Source organism: Apodemus sylvaticus, chromosome 2 (assembly GCF_947179515.1).
Source record: "Apodemus sylvaticus chromosome 2, mApoSyl1.1, whole genome shotgun sequence".
In the NCBI taxonomy this organism is placed as follows: domain Eukaryota; kingdom Metazoa; phylum Chordata; class Mammalia; order Rodentia; family Muridae; genus Apodemus; species Apodemus sylvaticus.
The window spans coordinates 24,554,538-24,575,566 of record NC_067473.1 but is presented as its reverse complement, the minus strand read 5'-3'; the positions used below and the strand labels follow the sequence as shown (position 1 = coordinate 24,575,566).

At 42.5% G+C, this 21,029-nt stretch overlaps 1 pseudogene; it reads left to right on the top strand.

Moving 5' to 3' along the window:
- The first annotated feature begins 510 nt into the window (after positions 1-510).
- On the top strand, positions 511-1,713 carry LOC127677269 (general transcription factor 3C polypeptide 3-like; annotated as a pseudogene).
- Positions 1,714-21,029: the final 19,316 nt, after the last annotated feature.

The following is a 21,029-nucleotide window of genomic DNA, read 5'->3' as shown; positions in this document are numbered from 1 at the left end:
CACATAAGCCAAAAATGTAACAAGAGATTATAGGAGTGAAGAGGGGAAAGATCTCTAGAACAGGTGCTATGAAGGGGAACATGGGGAAAATGAGGGGTGATATTTAACTGGGAAATGGGGACGGAAGGGAAATACAAAGAGAAGGGGGAGAAGGAAGGATAAATAACACTATGGATGTTTGAATAGGCCATAGGGAAACATAATACTTTATATCTACTTGAATGAAGTGAATTTGAGATGGGATAAAGAGAAGGAGGGAGAAAATGATGTAAATATAGTATGAAATTCTCAAAAAAAAATTAAGAAGTGTGTATCTATGTAATGAGGTGGGTGGTGTCCTGAAGGGAAGAGAGAAATGCACAAGAAAATCAGAGGACCCCCATCCAAACCGGTAGGTGGGTTAATGATTTTGCATCATCCTTCAGAGGTGACCATCTGGGGAACATTCCTGGCGCTGAGTTGGAGGAAGGGGGAGATGCTGTTGCTTTCCTTTGCTTTAGTTCAGTAGACATGTTGGGGTTCAGTTGGAACTTATCAGACTTCCTTGAAAGGAAGATCTCCTTTGAAAAGTTCAAAAGGCAGCAAGAGGAGAGAAATACCCAAGAAAAGAAAAGTCTTGGGAAAAAAGGAAATTCCTTACTCAAAAAAAAGCAACGATTCTAAAGTCCCATACCAACAAAATGTGATTCTGCTAACTCCCAGGACAAAGATGCCGATAAAAGAGGATCATCAGAGAAGTAAGTCAGTTCACAAAATTTTTGCTTCCATGCTTGGAGAGACTGAAGAAGGAAGAGGAGAAGGAGGAAGAAGAGGAGGAGGAGGAGGAAGGAGAGGAGGGAATGGGGAGGGGGAGGAAAAAGGGGGAGGGAGAGGAGAAGGAGGAGACACCTGAACAAACCACTATAGGGGATGTATTTGTGTCAGAAATGGTTCTCAACCCTAAAACCAATAACAACAAAAAAAAATAATGAAAGAGAAGAGGTTTTGCTCAGGGTGAACTCCCTAGTGTCCTGAAGGGTGAAGTGTCAAGGGTGAAGCCAATAGTCACTTTGCTGTAGGAGAACAAGAAGACGCAATATTACTGTGCATGCAAATCATGAGACAAGCTCCTTTGGCTTATGAGCCATTCTCTACAGTTGCCATGGAACATGAGAACCAAGGCAGCATGGAGAAATCATTGTAGTGTTAGCTGATTACTGCACAGTTAAATTCCAGTGACACGTAAGATTAGAAAAGGTTGACAGAAATATCTCTGGATCAAGATAATATTAAGCAGGCTATTTTTCCTACACAAATGCTCTTAAATATGAACCTACTAACATCAGTTATCTGTGGGAGGGGTCAAACATTTATGAACAGATGGATGATCATAAAATGGCCATAGGTGGTTGTAGGCATATTTTAAATCTTTGCCTCTATCTGATGCAGAACATTTAATGCAGTTGGTTACAGATATAGCCAAGAGTGTAAAGCCATGATATAGAGCCCAGGATAGTTCTTCAACCATAAATGTAATTGAAGAAAATTTCTCAAAGCAGCAAGGCTTACTCTCCATGGATGACATTAACATAGCAGCTGAATTATATATTTCCAACAAGCAGTATAGCAAAACTTTGGAGGTAATTACAGATTTTTTTTTCTGGAATTATCCTAGAAAAGGGAACATTAGAAGAAACCACCTCAGAAGAAAATAAAGGTTGTAGTTACCTCTAGAAGAAGAGGAGGAAAAGAGGAGGAGGAGAAGGAGGAGGAGGAGGAGGAGGAGGAGGAGGAGGAGGAGGAGGAGGAGGAGGAGGAGGAGGAGGAGGGGAGGAAGAAAGGAAAGAGAACATACAAGTTTCTCTTTAAAATGTCTAGCTGGACAGGTGCACAAGAAAAAGAGAAACAGGAAAAGAAACTGTACCAACTAACGATGTCTTATTACTATACAATTTTATTGCTTATTTTTATGGCTTTGTATGGTTACCTGGCATCTGTTAAAAGGGTCTACAGATTAGGAAAGCCAGGGCGTAGTTGGCAGTAGTGCCAAACACAAGTGATGCCTACTGTTCACAGTTAGTAACTTCCCAATCTCGTGTTGGGAAGTTAAGGTAAAAATATTCATTGATGTAGCTTTTGTCCCTAGAGATACTTGGACAGTCATGTCTTCTCTTTTCCCATGTATTTTATCAAATGATAGATACGTTTTTAGAGGAAGCATCAAGAAAAAATTTCTCACTGTAAGGAAAGAAATCCATTTTTCAATTTGGAGATTCAAAAAACATTTGGATTAAGGAAGAGATAAATCTTCTAGAGAAAAAAATCAGAGGTTTAAGGGCTGAGGTTCCCGGCAAGTTAGTGGCGGTGGGAAGGGTAACAGTGGGAGAATGTGCTTCCCTACTGTAGGAGACTGGGAAAGGTCCTGGATACAGGACTTCTGACTCTAGTAGGAAGCAGAAGGATGTAGGCATGGCTAAGCTCGGAACTGATCCTGACACCAAGGCCTTTAGCTGTCCTGACCTGAGCTACATGATAGATAAAGGTCTGCAGAAGTCAATCTTACACACACACACACACACACACACACACACACACGCACACGCACACGCGCACACACATACTCAGACACACACACTATCACATGCGCACACACAAACTCACTAACACATATCAATATGCTCTCATGAATACACACAGCAGCACACGCTTACAGGCCAATGTGCTCACACTCAGTCACTCACATGCTGGCACACACTTGGACTCAGTCACAAACACCCAATCACATGTCACCATTCTCACACTCACACACACTAACAGGCCCACTCACACACATACACGCACACTAACCTTAACACACTCACTTCCAACAGATACACACATACACTCATGCACACAACCCCTCACACGCCCTCAGATACACTATGCACTCAGAAAACTCACAAGACACCTGCACACACACTCAACCAAGCACACTGACATAGTTACACCCATATACATTTTCACAAGCACTTACACATGCCACACTCACACAAACTTATATAGTACACACATGGGTATACATGCCATTGCCAAATCTATATTTTTTAACACTTCCACTTCTTCCACTCACTGGGACCCCTCTTCTTCCACTTGTCCTGTCTATGATGTTGTGTTTCCTCTCTCTCTCTCTCTCTCTCTCTCTCTCTCTCTCTGTCTCTCTCTTCCCTTCCCCCTTTCTCCCCTCCCCCACTCTCCCCCCTTCGCCCTCTCCCCTCCCCCCATCTCCCCCTTTCCCCTCTCCCCTCCACCTTTCTCCCCTCCCCCCTCTCTCCCCTTCCCCTTCCCCCCCTCCCCCTCCCCTAGCCTCCTTCCCCTCTCCTACCCTTCCCCTCTCCTAGCCCCCTTCCCCTAGCCCCCTCCCCTTTCCCCTCCCCTCCTTAAGCATCAGACTGAGTCTTCCTAGCCATCTTTGACAGACACCCTAGGCTTTCCTCGTGCTCACTGTCCCTTTCCATTTTTCTGAAACACTTACCTGATACTGTTTTTGCGTCTTGATTCTCTACATTCAGGGAGCCAGGCTTTTCTCGTGCCTGCTCTTGCGATTTTAATGTTTTCTTCACTGTCATGTGTCTAGGACTAGAACAGTAGCTGGGCTCTTACATACAGGGGATGAAAAATTGTCGATCGAATGTAAGAATGAATGAATGAATGAATCTCAATGCCTCTTTCTTGACAGCCTTGTAAGCCTACGTGGAAACCAGTCATTCCCTTATAGTGTGAAGAAAAGAATACTGAAGGGACCAAGGAAAACAGTATCTGTTATCTTTACTCTGATTTGAGTCAGAACTAGCCTGCACAAGTTGGCAAAAAAAAGAATGGAGAAATTAAGTTTAACAGCAATTTAAAAAAAAAAATACACCTGATATACACCTAAGTTTGGGGCATGAGAGATCTGCCTACTACCAATCCTTTAACATTTAATGTTGGATGTATATTTAATTATATGCTCATAAATAAATTTTTTAAATTTTCATATGATATTTTTGACCATATTTTCCCTCTTAAGTTTTTAATAAATGTATATATATATATATATATATATATATATATATATATATATATTCAACTGACAACTTTTGCCAAACACTATATCTTTGCATATCTTCAGGCCACAATGTACAGATTAAATCCCTATTTTACTGGATCGATAGCATTTTGTTTGTATGAATCAAAGCCCAATCGACTTTAGGTTATTTCTGTTTGTGTTTTAACTATGTCCAAAAAATATCTCAGTAAGAGTCTTGACTCACACAAAACCAGAAGAGCTCAGCCGGTGAGGAATATTCCTCAATGGCAGGCCTGGCTAGCTGGGAACTTGCTTTTGGAGCAGCATGGCCTCTGCCTCCTGCACACCGGGCTTACAGATATGCAGCAGCACACCTGGCCAGATGTGGTTTGATTAAGGTGAGGTGAGAGTATGTCCTTGCACTTGTGAATAAGAGGTAACTGAGATAAAGAGTTGGGCCAGCAGAAGAGGAACAGATCAGTCCCCAAGAGGGCATTAAAGGAAGGGGAGGATCTCAGTCTACATGGTCAGGGTAGGAATGAACCAACTGTAAGGGAAGACAGGGAGAGTCTGCTGCTGAAAGCAGACAGAAAAGACTCGTTGACTCATATGTCTGTGTTGAGAAAGCAGACAAGTCCCTTGCCAGTTTCTTTTCTGTTAGAATAAGATGTGGCCAGGCTGTTATTTCAATTATGATTTTTAACTATTTTTATTTATTATCGAGGTGTGAGTGTGTGTGTGTGTGTGTGTGTGTACCTGCACGTGGACATTCTATGTCCTGTGTGTAGAAGTCAGAGGACAACTTTGTAGAGTGACTTCTTTTCCTTTCACGTTTATGTGAGTTTCAGGAATCAAACTCAGGTAAAATGCCTTTACCTACCAAGCCATCCTTTTAGACCTAAATAAAGAGGGCTTTGTTGTTGTTGTTGTTGTTGTTGCTGTTGTTGTGTGTTTTCTGCAGAAGCATTTAGTGGTTGGATATCAAGAAGTGGCCAAATGGTTGGGTTTCTGGGAGGCTAAGGGCGAACAAGGCACCGGGAGCGGCTGAACGGCCTGAGGTCGGGGCTGACGGAGCTGCCCTGAGAGGATGCAACCAACCAGGAGCTCAGAGTCTTAGAGCAAAGGGGAGAGAGCATAGCCTGCTGGGTCACGGGTCAGCATTTGGAAGACTGGGGAAGGAAGACTCCAAGCTTGAGGCTAGCATAAGCTATGTACTGAGAGCCTGGTGGAGGGGAGGGGGGGTGTTGGAGGAGAAGAGAATTCCATCTTGCAAGAGAAAAAAAGAGCAAGTGGGACTACAGAGGTAGAGAGATAGGCCCAGTGGGCACGAGTGATTGCTTCAAAAGCTTGCAGACCTAGTCCAAAGACCAGGATCCATGCTTTTAGAAAAAACAAAACTCAAGCATGTGTGTGTGTGCACAGCATGTGTGTGTGTGGGCGCGCGCGCATATGCATGTGCACGTTCAGGATGAGAGTCTATGTATGTCTCTCCCTCCCTCCCAAAGAAAAAAGCATTGAAGAAAGAAAGTGTGGGGGCTGGGCAAAGGGAGCAAGGAAGATTCTGGTATTGTAGCTTCCCAAGGAAGGGAAGGTCATTTCCAGGGAGGGCACGGCCGTGCCTCGGATGCAGTCTAGTCCTACTATTAGAAACCGCTGAATCTTTTCTCGGTCACTACTTGAAGTCTTCCTTGGAGAATGCAGAACAAGACCATCCCTTCCAGCAGACCATGCACACAGCAGGAGGTCCAACAAGACTATGCACACAGCAGGAGGTCTAGGCAAGCCGGCCCTCTGTCTGTGAAAGAAGACCAGATCCTGTGGGCCCATCACTCCTCACGTGTTCCTCACGCTCCATACCTGCGGAAACGTGGAGATGCACACTGCTGCTCCAGCCTTAGGGAACCGTGGTGTTCCAGCAGACCTCCCACCCGGGCGGATGCTCTAGGGCGTTTCCATCATTGTGCATCGAAAGCAAAACTTCTGTTTTACCTACTGTTTCTGTATGTTCACTCCCCATCTTTAATATGCAGTGGTTTGAGGACTGGTTCGCATATGCACATGAAAGTACACATAAACACACACACACACAGACTCACACACACACACTCATACACATACACACACACACATATAACTACACACATACTCACACTCTACACACACACACACAGGGGTTTAGGATATGAGAGAGAACACGTTCAGCACATTTTCTGTAAAGGGTAAGAGTCTATGAATTTTCTGCTCTGTAGGCTCTGTGTCCTCTGTAAAAGGCTTCTTCTCTGCACTGGCAAAAGCCACCTTAGGCAATACCCAAGGGAATGAGCAGGACTGGATCCTGCTGAAATTTTAACAGGGGACACTTAATTAGAATTTTATGTAGTTTTCACTGGCATGAAATGACCCTCTATTTATTTATTTATTTATTTATTTATTTATTTATTCACTTACTTATTATTTATTTATGTACCCATTAAAAATGTAATAGACTTGTTTAGTTTGCAGGTTGTGCAAAGACAGGTATTAGACCAACTGATGTTCCCCCTCCCTGTTTTCAACCCCTGCTTTAAATTTACACCTGGAAAACAACATTTCACCCCAAGGAAAGGTTTTCTGTAGCGACAAAGCTCTTCCCACCATAAAGAAAAGTTTCACAAGGGGCTCATTCTTGTTCCCTGAGCCAAATTGTGTTAAACTCCATCTTTAAAGGCAGCCTTTGCTCTAGTTACGAGTGGTTCTTCCAGAATAAAGTGGCTTCATGCTTAAAAGAGAAATTCTCCGCTTAAGATACCTCTAAAGACAGGAACACTGTAATTTATATAATGGGCACTTCACTTCCCCGCATCTCTTCTCACAAGGATTTAAAAAAAAATCTTGGCATCTGGTCTTAGTCAAGGATGCTAAACATGATGTTATGGGGAGCATCAGAGACATGGCCAGCCCTTGAGAAATCTAGACCTGATTCTGAGTTCTTTCTAGGAGAGCTGCTCAACCCTTCTTGGGCTAGAAGTCAAGCTTAGATGGGTAGAACCTAGAGTCTCTAGCTCTTTGTGACAGGTCCACTACATCTGTTAAAACCCAGTCAGTTTACACAGCTCATACCAAAGACTTCCTTTATCACTGATGCATTAGTTCTATAGAATAATCAAACCTATACAATCGAAGAGAACTCATAAATTATCTTGTCCAATGGCCGCACATCAAAGTTCCAGATTAGTATAGATCCCCAGACTGAATCCAAAACTCATCGTCGACTTGTGATTTAGAAAGAGCATCTAATTACTGGAGAAGTCTGTGTCTACCTCGGGTCTGTTCTCTCAAACATGATACCTTCTTCCTGTGTCCTGTGATGGCAGAAGGGAGGATCAAGGCTCCTGGACCAGGATGCTGCCTTGGGCTTGCTTACCACACAGCAGTCTAGGAAGATCAGTGAGCCTGGGCCAGTAAGAAACCCTGCCTCAAAAAGTAACAGGGTTGAGGGAAACTGAGGAAGACATAGAGGGTTAACCTCTGGGGGCCACACACATGTGCATGTATACCCTCACACATGTGCATTCTCCCATAATAAACACATACACACATGCACACACCCATGTGTATATATTGACTTTCAAAAAGTGATCATTGACAAGTATCTCTCCCAGATGAAGTAAGGAACTCATTCCAGGTTCCCAGGATCACCCTTTCCGTCAATTTTTCATACAGCACATATTGCGTGTTAACACCAATGAACCATTTCATCACAGCCCATCTCATAAATTTACATAGACCCTTCCAAAAGTGGGCAGGGAAACACACACTCATGCAAAAAAGGCTTAAGAGTCATCAAATATTGTTCTTCATCATCTTCACCATCATCATCACCATCATCACCATCACCATCACCATCATCATTTTGGTTTTTGGAGACAGGATTGCTCTGAGTAGTCCTGGGTTTCCTGGAACTCACTCTGTTCGAAACTCACAGAGATCCACCTGCTGGAATGACAGGTGTCATTCCAGGTTCCCAGGATCACCCTTTCCGTCAGTTTTTCATACAGCACATATTGCATGTTAACACCAATGAACCTAGCCACCACCATCTGGCTAAGTATCGCAATTTTTAAAAGTTTAAAAATTCACCAAAGGGACACTTCTAAACTTAGAGAGTCCACCATGGTTTTCAGTTTTCTGTACTCCCTGTTTGAGCAACCTAACTAGCCCTTGTCCTGTGATTTCAGGTCTGAGGCTGCTGGGGAGGATTTTCTTTTCATCATCCCGTTCTTGCCCCTCTTTCTTTTTCTCCCTCTTGTTTGCATTTGTTTATGTTTTCAACTTTATTGTTAATCAAAATCCATGTACGTGTGCATCAAGAAATGGAGGTGCCTTTTGGAGGCGTCTCCATGAAAAAAAAAGTTAAGGTTTTCTTTCTCTCTCTCTTAATGAAAGCCTAATGTTCGAATTATAATTAAAATGTTTACACCAAACATGGATGGCTAGACTGGAAGCGTAGCCCAGCTCAGGCAGCTTTTGATAAATTAGAAAGAGCTAGCTAATTATTTTCCTTGGTAAAATGCTATAGTGTCCAGAAAGCAAACCTACTCCGCTTTTAGTTCAAACCAGATAAGCAAATAAACTGAGAGCACCCAGCACAGCCAAATGTTCACAGTGTCCCAAGAGAGCGGAGATTGTCATTGGCTGGAGGACAGGAAAGCCAGTATGTCTGAGATCAATCATTCTGACCCTTCACGTGGAGAAGTGTCACTCTGTGTCATGCAGGTGACACCTTCACACCTTGATCAATCCCAGGCATCCACCAAAGCATTTCAGAAGATGAAAATGGAGGGGGAAGACAGGAGGCCTCTGGGCCTCATTTCTTCAGACGGTCCCTGAGCAGACAGACGGTCCCTGAGCAGACAGACGGTCCCTGAGCAGACAGACGGTCCCTGAGCAGACAGACAGTCCCTGAGCAGACAGACGGTCCTGGGGGCCTGTGAGAAAGCTAACTGATCAAACCAATTGATCAGCAAGCAATGTTCCTTCCTTTTCAGCCTTCACTTCAATTCCTGCCTCCAGATGTCCGCTCTGCTTACCTCAGTGAGTGGTGACTTGGTTGGAATCACAAGATGAAATAATCTGTTCCTCCCTAAGTTGATTTTGGGCTAGGTGTTTTACTTCAGAAACAGAAACCAAACTAAGATAGCCAGTGGGCAGACCTTACCCCAGCCTCCTATCTCTAAATGAAACCCCTGACCAAAAAGTAAATAATCTTGCATTTCTTCATAGTCTACAATGTGCACACACACACACACAGGAGTACATGCACATATGCATGCATGTATGTGGAGGGAGAACCAGTGTCTCCTTGCTGAGACGTTTTTGTCACAGAGGCTTTCACTGGTCCCTAGGCCTTTCCAAGGAACCCTAGATGTCAGTGTGTCTCTGCCTACAAGCCCTGGAGTTGCAAGTCTATGCACTCCTACATGTGTTTTCACATGGATCTGGGATTTGAACCCAGTTCTTCATGTTCTCAGAGCAAGCACTCTACCAGCTGAGTGCTGTTCCTAGCCTCTAAAGCAGTAGTTCTCAACATTGGGGTCTCGATTCCTTCCGGCCACATATCAGATATTTACCACTCATAACAGTAGCATCATCACAGTTATGAGTAGCACCAAAATAACTGTATGATTGGGGGCTGCCACAACATGAGGAACTGTATTACAGGGCCTCAGTATTAGGAAAGTTGTAAACCACCACTCCAGGGCTTTAATTCTGAATGTTCAAGTATGCTCCCATCTGCTAGCCAAAATAGCGATGGAACCCCAAAGCAACAACTCTTATAGCTCACACTGAAACTCAAGTGTTTTATTTCACTACGAACTTAGTGTAGAAAACGATGCTTTAGTTACATAAAAAAAAAAAAAACTGCAATACAGTAGGCAGATAACGAATGAGAGTCTGGTGGTAAAAGAAAAAGAACTCAGTATAGGGCCTTAACTCAGTTTTCACAAGTAAATGAGTGACTTTGAAAAATGGATTTACCTTTCAGGACCTCATTGTCCTCATCTGCAAAGTCAGAGTAATGATATTGAGGTTACAGGAACAACATGTTCTTTGAGGAGTTAAGGAGTAATGTGTAAGAACAGCCCAGCTCACAGTAGGTGCTCAATAAATCCTGTGCAGAGGGGGCAGAGGGGGAAACCGCTCCAGTACCTGGGTGAAGGAGGCACTCAACATAAAACCAGTTGTTTCTTAAGTATCTATCTAAAATAGTTTCTCACATTATCATTCAGTTGTAATCTAAACCTATAAGAGGGTAAAACAGATGAAAAGAAATAGAAAATCAAATGAATATACATTATATACAAGAAGAAATTCTTAAGACTGCGATTTTTTGTTTTGGTTTGTTTTGGTTTGGTTTGTTTTTTTGTTTGTTTGTTTGTTTTTGTTTGTTTGTTTGTTTGTTTTGGCAAAACTGAATTCATCTAGCAGAACTCAAAACCCAGCCAACGGAAGCAGCACAGACATCTTCCCCTTTCTCTTCCTGGCTGTGTCCTTTGGAGCTCCTGTCTACTGGCACCTGTATCTGAGGACTTATCAATCTCTGACTCCGCACCTCCAGCATCTGCACAGGTGGTGGTTGGTTCTCTTACGTGAGGAGCTCCTTGGTTGGCAGGCTTTGATGTCCGCGCTGAGAATTAGTCAATTAGCAACCGCAAACAGGGATACTTCCACTCTATCCTTTCACAGTCGTTGGCTAGAACGCTCTTCAAGGTCACATTTCTTCTGTCTACTTTCTATCCCCCGACACTATAGTATGCCCAGTGAGGACCACAAGCAGAATGTGTAAATTGAGTCCTCCAGGTGTGATAGGTACGTGATATTACTACAAATTGACGGATTTGAGCAAATCTTTGATGATTCTGGCTGCCATTAAAATCAGATTCCTCCCGGGTTCCTAGAGCAGCCTCTAGAGCCTGTTATGGCAGTGGCTAATACTTCATAGTCCTTTATTCCTATCTCAGGTCACTAATCGGTGTTGGCTAGCAATGCTAATCCTTACTAATGGTACCTCGATAGAACATTTACTTTTTTTGTTTTCCCTAAAGAAAATGGTTAAGACTTACAGACACAGAAAAAAACAGCATCAGAAACTTTGTTACACCCACAAAAACCTAAAACAAACAAACAAACAAACAAACAAACAAACAAACAAAAAACCCACGAATTCTTCTTTTACTGAAAGTAAGTAAACAACCTTTAAGGAGTAGAAATGCAAGCCTGCCAGCCAGCAGAGGGAGTACAAGCTACCTTACAAACACAACCTCCCAAGGTCTGTTTGGCTATTGGTGAAGTCCCTGATAATATTTGGGGAAGGAAGATACCTACAAGAAGACAGGATAGATCTTTGCTACACTGTGGTCTGTCGAATGTCAAGAGCTGCCCAATTCTTAAGGAAGGAAGATCCCAGCTGGGGGAGGGGGGGGAGGTAAACACCTACTTTTCTCAACCCCAAACCCATGGATGGCCATAGCTGGTTTGGATGATTGAGAAAATGGACAGTAGAACTGCTCATTTTCACAAATTATATTAAATGGAGGCATCCAGAGGTTACAGGACTTCCCCCAAAGTCACGTGAATTGAACGTTAGAGATGAAACTTAGCATTCATCCTCTCAGAGCACCTTAGTCAATGCCAAACTTCAGTAAGGAAAAGTGGCAAAACAGCATTTGGTAGTTCGTCTGCTTCTCTTCAACAAGTAATGACTCGATGAGATCGCCAGCCCAGAGCATGGAGCACTCCCTGCGAGCTCTTTGCAGGATTTCCTCCCGGGGTTGGTGCTTTAATTTCCAATCAGTCTGAGTCAATAATGTATGGTTGTCAGGGCCATTGTTGGCCCTCACAGTTTCTTGTCTCAACCCCACAGCTCACAGAGCGTGGGGCTCGGGGTCAGTGGCGAGGGTTTTGGTTTGGGCCTTTCTGCGTTTGCATAATTGGGGCAAGTCAATATCTTGCCCGTATCGGTGAGCTCTGGGCTAAACTGATCTATCAAGTGTCGTGAACAAATGAGAACTTTCAAGGCAGCACCGAGGGCTCTCCGGAAATCTCTAGTCCTTTTCCGTTTCGTTGCACCCTCAGACTCTACCCTCACTTGCTCCCCACAGGGATCCACGTACGGCTGAATAAGAAAGAAAGAAAAATGGTATGCTCTTACAATATTTTTAAGCTGAAGCGTACACTGAATTCCATTCACACCGTCCTGCGGGAAGCTCCGCCCATCCTCAGCGAGCATGCCACGGCTCCTACTTTTTGTAACAGTTATGTGCATTTCTCAGGGATGACAACAACCACAGAGAAAGCCAGCTGGAGGCTCATTCCCGGGGGTCTTTGAGGCGGGTCCTTTTTTTTTTTCCTTTTGTCTGTATCTCTTAGAAAAAGTAAGATGAGGCAGCGTTGGAAAGTTCAGATTGATCCACGGTCAAAGGACTCCGGGTTGCGCATCAAATTCAAAACACACTTTGGGGCACGACAGGACAACGTCCCGTTTTCCCAAAGGCTGACGACAATGGAGGAAAAAGGTCTGTGAAGATTCCGTCGTCCTTTCCGCGAGATCTAAATTGAAGTGGAGACAAACTGTGTCTTGTTTTAAATGGTGAAGACATTTCCCCTGGAGACACAGGTTGAATAATAAGGACTTCTCAGCGATGCCCGTAAATGGACAAGCTCTGTTCTTGCTGTCAGGGAGCTTAGCCGGCACAGGTCGTCACTTGCATGTTCTTGGCCTTTATTCTGCGAATCTACTCCATCCCACAACCAACACAAGGGCCTCCTAATGCCTCTTCTTTCCCAGGCCAACAGCCTTTAACTCCGAAGCACGGCTTTCATCATTTCTGAGTGCTCTGAGACACCAAGTCGGGCCGGGCTCTTTTAGCCCAGTGGAGCACAGAGTCGATGGAGTCAAAGCCAGCCTTTATTCAGTCCCATCACCCCCATCCTCCCATGTGTTAACTCAATGCATCCCCATTGAACATCTCCTGACTGGCACTGTAAATCCATTAGTCACTAGAACAAAAGGGTAGGTTGGATGTGGATGGAGACAGACTGACTGTCCTGAAATCCTATCTCCGACATTCTATAGCTCTGTGAACTCGGGGAGATTACTTAATTTCCTTGGTAATTCCATTTCCTCATCATAAAATAAGACATTATAGCCCCTACTCTTGGGATTTTATATGAATGATTTAATAAAATCATCCATATAAAGTGTTTCCCACATACAAAAAAAACCTTAATAGATGTTAATTTTAATTGCAAGTTATTGCTGTAGATATTGCGTTTATTACTATTGCCAGGAAGTGCAATCTGAAGCCACATGACTACACTGTCCTGAGAACATGTCCATGTAAGTGGGTGTCTTGTGTGTTGGATTCCTTCGGGGTTGGTACATGCTGGCTCTGAAACTCAGATCTGTAAGAGCCTTGGCACACGTGAAATCAGCATACCCTCACCAAAAAAAAACGTCAGGAAGACAGAGACTCTTCTTTCTTTTCTCAAAGTCAGTTCATGTACGACACATTTATATAGTCAGCACAACTGTGCTGCAGTAAGCCGGGGACCCATGAGCGCTCACTGTGCTCTTTTTCTGCTGAGATGTCTAGTTACAAAGCCAAAACAGATGTTCAAGTGTTCTTTGTAGATAAAGTCAGTTGTGTTAGATGATGTTTGGCTGGGGAGTGAATGGGGTGTTTTCCTGAAGTAAACACTGGTGAAAGACTAAGGGAGACTCGTGAAGGAACGTTTCGCTGAAGCAGACACAGGAGAGGGGTGTTCTGCTGAAGCAAGCACGTGAAAGGGCATGTGATGAAGGATTCTTTACTAGCCACATGAATGTATTGGTCCGCCTTACATTGTGTAGTTTGGTTATATTTGTGGCGACTCTGCAGACTTGAGCTGATTGGATGTGCCTGCTGAGGCAAGGCGCATGGAGAGCACATGCTATGTGGAGGGCATAAATAGAACTCCACAGAGTGAGGGAAACAGAACTCAGCTTGCTAGTACAACTAGCTGTGCAACGCATCTGGGTCTCAAGTCTTTACTGATCTTCTGCTTCCCTGAGAGAGGCACAACTGAGAATTTCTCCTGGTGTCCCTCCTGGTCCCTCCTCCTGCCTCCTGCAGCCTAGTACCAAGGCTGAAGCCTGGCTGTCTCTGCTCGGTCATGCCACCACTAGCTGATTTGTGTTTGCTCTCCTGACTCTAGTGAGCTAGACCGCTGGTGTATCTGTAAAGTGTTTGCGAGTGGATGGAGCTGCCACTGCAGGCCTGGGAACTGAACTGACGATTCCCAGATAACACAGATGGGAGTTGCTCCAGGGAACCTTGCTAAACAGGTCCACTCCCTGTCCTTCCTTTTTTTCCTACTACCTCTTGTGGGTGGTAGGCTAGAAGGGAAGTTAAAGCATTTAAGAACCAACTTAAAAATAAGGTTTGAAGAAACTAAAGTTATAAGTATTTCACAATTCAAGGCACGAAAACAATGGTCATTTCTTTAACCAATTGTGGTTATTAGTTTGTCTTTTCCTGTCGAGAGAAAATGAGAGCTGGATTAAAGGTGTCTCTATTTTGCTTTCTTTTTTCTTTCTCAAAATAAAACACACTTCTTATTTTATATTGGGAAGATCAAACAAATGACTGAGTAATTTCTTGGTTAGGATCTGTAGGGGGTGGTTCTGGTGCTGTCCTGTTCCCCAGTTGGTTCTTGATCTGTCAGTAAAGAAAGCCGTGGGCCAATTGCTGGGCAGAAGGGACAAACACAAGCGGGTCTTCCAGGTCCCTGGAGGAGGCAAGGAGATGCAAGGGAGGAGAGGAGGAGGGGCTTGAGGCCGTGCTTGGAGGAAGAAGAAGCCAACAGTCTTGGGAGGAGGTGGGGCTTGAGGCCACTGCTGCAGGCCGGTGGTCATGGATGTTTGGCAGGGGCTAGGTGGGACTGGCCACTGAAGTGTAGGGCAGTTGGGAACAGAGGAGACAAAAATAATATTAAGGGTATGCTCTTCCCGCCAGGAGATAGTAACACCCAGCAATTGTGTCCTAAGGCAGGTTGAAAAGGAACAAACTCTGTGTGTGTGTGTGTGTGTGTGTGTGTGTGTGTGTGGTGTGTGTGTGTGTGTGGTGTGTGTGTGTGTGTGTGTGTGTGTGTGTGAGAGAGAGAGAGAGAGAGATCTGTGTATTCAAGGCAAGCTGCCAGGGAGCTGGCAGTGCAGCTACTTTCCTGGAGTAAAGGCCTTAGCATAAAACTACATACAACCAAGAAGAATACCAATCAATGTCTATTTCAGATCATCCCATTCTGAATGTCAAGTGTCCGTTTACACAGCCTAAATGCAGCCAGCAGTCATCTCTCTCTCATTAACTTGAGTGCGGAACGTCACTGAGTAAAGCTTAATATAGATGAAGGAGAGAATAGTACAGCTATTTTATACACTTTATCAAAAGTAACAAATAATAATAATAATAATAATAATAACTGAAGTGGAATAGTCCTGCCCTCCCTTCATCTCCATATCCCAGGCCACAACTCCAGCAGAGGCCCCCTGCTATACCAGAAGCCATCTTACACAGAACCCCAAGAAAGACTCCCCACCAGCCCACAGATAATGCAACGCTTCCTTGGAGCCTGCCCAGCTTTCCCCAACAGCACCCCCACCTCATCTCCATATTCTGTCCCATAACTCCAGCAGAAGCAGGAAATAATCAAACTGAGCTCTGAAATCAATAAAATAGAAACAAAGACAAGACAGAGAACCAATGAAACAACGAGTTGGTTCTTTGAGAAATCCAACAAGTGAGACAAACCTTTAGCCAAACTAACTAAAAGGCGGAGAGAGAATATCCAAATTAACAAAATCCAAAACAGCTACCGATGAAATTCAAAGAATCATTTGGTCATTCTTCAAAAACCAGTACTGTACAAAACTGGAATAACTAAAAGAAAAAAATAGGTAATTTTCTTGATAGATACCACTTACCAAAGTTAAATCAAGATCAAATAAAAACTTTAAATCAACCTATAACACATAAGAAAATAAAATCAGTCAGTCCAGGACCATTTTAGCACAAAATTCTACCAGACTTTGGAAGATCTGGTACCAATACTCTGCAAACGCTTCCACAAAAATAGAAACAGAAGAAATATTACCAAACTTATTTTATGAAAACCTGATAACCTGAACCACACACTCAACAAAGAAAGAGAATTACAAACCAACTTCCCTCACGAACATAGGTGCAAAAATACTCAATAAAATACTCACAAACTAAATCCAAGAACACATCAAAATGGTCATCTACCATGATCAAGTAGGCTTCATCCCAGAGATGTTGAGACGGTTCAACACATGAAAATCTGTCAGTGTGATTCACCATATAAACAAACTGAAAGGAAAACAAACAAAACAACAACACATGACCATCTCATTAGATGCTGAAAAGCATTTGACAAAATACAACACCCCTTCATGATAAAAGTCTCAGGAAAGAAGGAGGGAAGGAAGGAAGAATTTAGTTGGTTCCTAATGGTTCTCTGCTGTATTTATAGAGTAGAGCCTAGCATAATCATCATCAGAGAGGCTGCATGCATCAACTCATGGGAACAAATGCATTTTCCACAGCCAAACATTAGGTAGAGCTCAGGAGATCCTGGGAAGAACAGATGGGAGGATTTTGGAGCCAGAGGGGTCAAGAATACTACAAGAAAACCCACACAACCATCTCTCCTGGTCTTTATGGTCTCATGGAGATCAGAATGATAGTCAGAGAGCCTGCATGGTTCTGACCTAGGTCCTCTGCGTGTATGTTATGGTTGTGTATCTTGGTCTTCTTGTGGAACCCCTTAACAGTAGAAACAGGGTTGTCTCTGAATCTTTTGCTGCTTTTGGAACATTTTTCTCTTTCTGAGTTGCCTCATCCAGCCTTAGTATGAGCAGAGGTGCCTAGTTTTATTGCAACTCGATATGCCATGTTTGGTTGCTATCCCTGGGAGGCCTGTCCTATTCTGAAAGGAAATGAAGGAGAAGTGGATTTAGGGGAGAAGAAAGGGGAGGGACTGGGAGGCAAGGAAGTAGGGGAGACTGCAGTTGGAATGCATATATGAGACATATACATATAGTCTCATATATGTGTATATATATATATATGTATATATATATATATATATAGACAACTCCCTTAGAGATTTTCATTTGATAAACATGTGACATACCTAGATGTTTGTTTCCACTGGTAAGTCTCTAATTCCCATGAACTGATGGGAGTAGCCATGGCAGGCACCTTGTTGTTTCTAACAAATCTCTTTTGATTTCTGGGAAGAGCTCTTTAGAATTCCTTTGCTAAACTGCTGAGCTTGACTGTTGACAGCTCCAGGTAGCTAAGACTGATCCTGTCACCAATTTCATGGTGTTGCTGAGATCTGGATAGTTGGGGTTTCTGCAAACTTTTATCATGGCACCTAATCTCTAGAGCACTGAGAAGTGGAGCATTGCAGAAGTGATCAGGTCAAGAGAGGTTAGACCTCATGAAAGAAATCCACGACCTCACAAGAGATGTCCACGTAACTGCTTGTTCCATGCAAGCACACAGCAAGAAAAGAAGACGATGTCCAGATCTTCATCTTCTTAACACCTCAAACTGTAAGCAATAAAGATATGCTATTTTTAAGCTCCTGATTTCAAGGAATTCTTCTACAGCAACTCAAAGAGACCAAGTGGCTTCGCTCCACTCTATTCAGTCACTACCACGAGACACTCACAGCTCTGATCATGTAAACAGATTCAGAGACAAGGGCGAACTCAACTAAGATGTTGTTAAAAACACAGGGAACAGACAATCTGGGTTTAGGAAAATCTGTCTATGTAAGGAATAAGCCAATGTAGAGACAGAGAGACAGAAACAATCCAGATGACCTTAATTTCAATTCTTAGTTTTATGTGTTTCTGTTTCCAGTAAAAGCACAATTTCAAAATGAAAGTAGACAATGGAAACATGACTGAATGTTCAAAAGTTCATGTAGAAATAGAAATTTAAGAAAATACAATCCATTAGTATTTTATTTTTTTGTTTACAAAGTGCGGTATAAGAAACTATGGTTCTCAGGCATGCAATATAAGACTGAAGCCTATTATGGTTTTTACAAAGTTGATCAAACAAAATAATTGCAATTAAAATCAAATGACTAACTGGGTTCAAAAATACCATATTTCAGGTATAACTATTTGAGGGAAATGTACAAAACACTTAAAATTTAAATAAAGCTGAGTTAGGAACTCATTCTATATTAATTAGGATGCTGCTATTTCAATTTCAAAGGAATAAAAATTCTGCTTGAAATTCATAGAGTGGCATATAATGCCAAGGAAAACTAGAAAATCAGGATATTCTCTTTAAATAATTGAAAAGCACTAAAGAGTCACAAATGTAATAAGAACTTGAGGAACAAAGAATATGAAAGAAAGAAAGGAAGGAAGAAAAGAAGGAAGGAAGGAAGGAAGGAAGGAAGGAAGGAAGGAAGGAAGGAAGGAAGGAAGGAAGGAAGGAAGGAAAGAAAGAAGGAAGGAAGGGTCACAAAGAAACCAGACAACAGCCTGAGTTGCTTTTACACTGGGACTGTATGATTCTTTCACACAGGAAAAAACGAAGATGTCAGTGGGATTCTGGGAAAATCTCAGTCTGGTAAGTATATACAAAATTCAAGGCTTCTGGGGCAATTAGAAATGTAGGAATTGAGGCTTTGATGAAAGAGAGAGCTTGTTAACTAAGCTAAGCAAATCCCTGGCCAGGAATTTACGGAATTTCAAACCTGCACTCAAAAGTGGGCTATGAAGTTGGAGGAAGGCCTTGGAAAAGTCTAAAACGAAATGCAGTTTGCAGCAGTCTCATGGTCCTAAGGGGACAGCAAAGTTCATTGCATGCTAGCTCGAAGGAATTTTAGAACATTCAAGAATCTCAAGTGGGCCTCAACAAAGCTGCAATTTAGAAATGAAGTTAAAATAGAGAAAGATAAAGCAGTATTAAGAAAAACGTAACCAAGTTTTAAGCCATCTCTGTCTTTAATTGAGGAAATAATCACTCTGACTTCTCTCTGTAAGAAATCAAGATTTTCTAGAGCCTATACAGTTTTCCATGCGTGGTGGCATTACCATTCAATCAATAAATACTAACTCGGCACAAATAGACTCACCTATTAGAGAGCATAGACTGGAATTCTAAAATTACTTTAATATATGTGTTGAGAAAAATAAGATGAAGAATTTCACTGAACTAGAAATAGCAAAAATTAGTGTACAGAAATTATAGAATAGAAAAATGTAAAAAAAAATTGGACAAAGAACACAGCAATGAATAAGCTTGACAGAGTCAGAAAGAGAATTGGAGAACTGGGAAATATGTTAGCAGAAATGTCTGCTGAGCAGAGTCACAGAGATATAAAATAAAAACATGCAGAAAAGAGTTTGTGACATCAGATGGAAATGCACATATCATGACACGATCGTGAAAGTGGAATAAAATGAAGCGTGAGCAATAATTAAAGGACAGAGGCCAAAACTGCTGAAGTTGACACGGGCCACTGAACATAGTTGAGCTGGTGCCTAAGTAAAAGCTTCACCCGCACTGAGCAGCATTCATGGTATAAGGGGAAACTACATGCTACCAGAAGAGAAAGGCAACCATCTATCTACAAACTCTACCAACTACAAGCAGGGACCTGCCTGAAAACATACTGGTGCACTAGTGACACAAATGTCATGGCAGTAACCAGCAACATTCTGGAGGGATTTAAGGCCCACTTTACAAGGTAAAACTCATCCCTGACACTGCTAAAGTGACCAAGAACCTGAGATTATATAGGCAATGAGCCCAGGGGAAAGCCTACTACTATTCTGCTAAAAGGACATAGCAATAAAAAAAACTACTAATTGTTATACCTATAGATTAGTGCATCACTCAGCCCTCACCAGAGAAGCTTCCTCTTGCAGTAGATAGGAACTAACACAGAGATGCACAACTAGACAACATTCAGAGAGTGAGAGACCATGGAGAACTCCTTCCTAAATGATACATCTTCATCAAACCACTCCCCTCAAGGCTATGTGGAAAAGGAGGCAGAAAGACTATATGAATCAGAAGTGATGGAGGACTCTGAGGATGTTGTGAATTGAAGACACAACAGGACTGATGCACATATAAACTGTGACAGTATGCAGAAGACCTTTACTGGTGTTCAAGCCAGATGGAGTCCAAACACTAAGAAGGGGAAGTGGACATGGGGGTTGAAGAGAGATGAAGTTAGATAAAGAGATATGGATGAGTATGAAAGAAAGAAAGAAAGAAAGAAAGAAAGAAAGAAAGAAAGAAAGAAAGAAAGAAAGAAAGAAAGAAAGAAGGAAGGAAGGAGAGAGAGAGAGAGAGAGAGAGAGAGAGAGAATACAATATTGGGTGGATAGATCAGGAGGGAAGATCTAGGAGGAGTTGGAGGAGGGGGATACCATGCTCAAAGCATACTGAATGAAAAAGTTTATGCAGTGACTAAAGAGTTCCCAAACCTCTCAAAAGAAATGCAATGGTTTATTTCTACTGTAAGTCATGCAGAGGCTTTGTTCCCTGTGTATTGGGAAGTAAGGTCTAGTGAGATATATTTGGATGAGGGCTTAGAGACCTCATGAATAAATTAGTGCCTTTTTGGTGAAAACAGATAACAGAATTTTAGTCTCCATTTCTTTTACACACTTCCACAGATCTTCCATTTTCTATCACGAGCTGAAACACCATGACACCCTTCCCCTTCCTATAAATTAAGATGCTAGCAATTAACTTTAGACTTCTAGCTTTCGGACTATGAGCAAAATAAAATTAATTTTTTTACCCAGGCTTAGATGTTTTGTTATAGTAACAACAGAAAATGGACTAGGAAGACCCTAAGCCACATAGCCAAGAAACTCTGTAATGTACAAAGAAATCACATCAGACACCTGATAGCA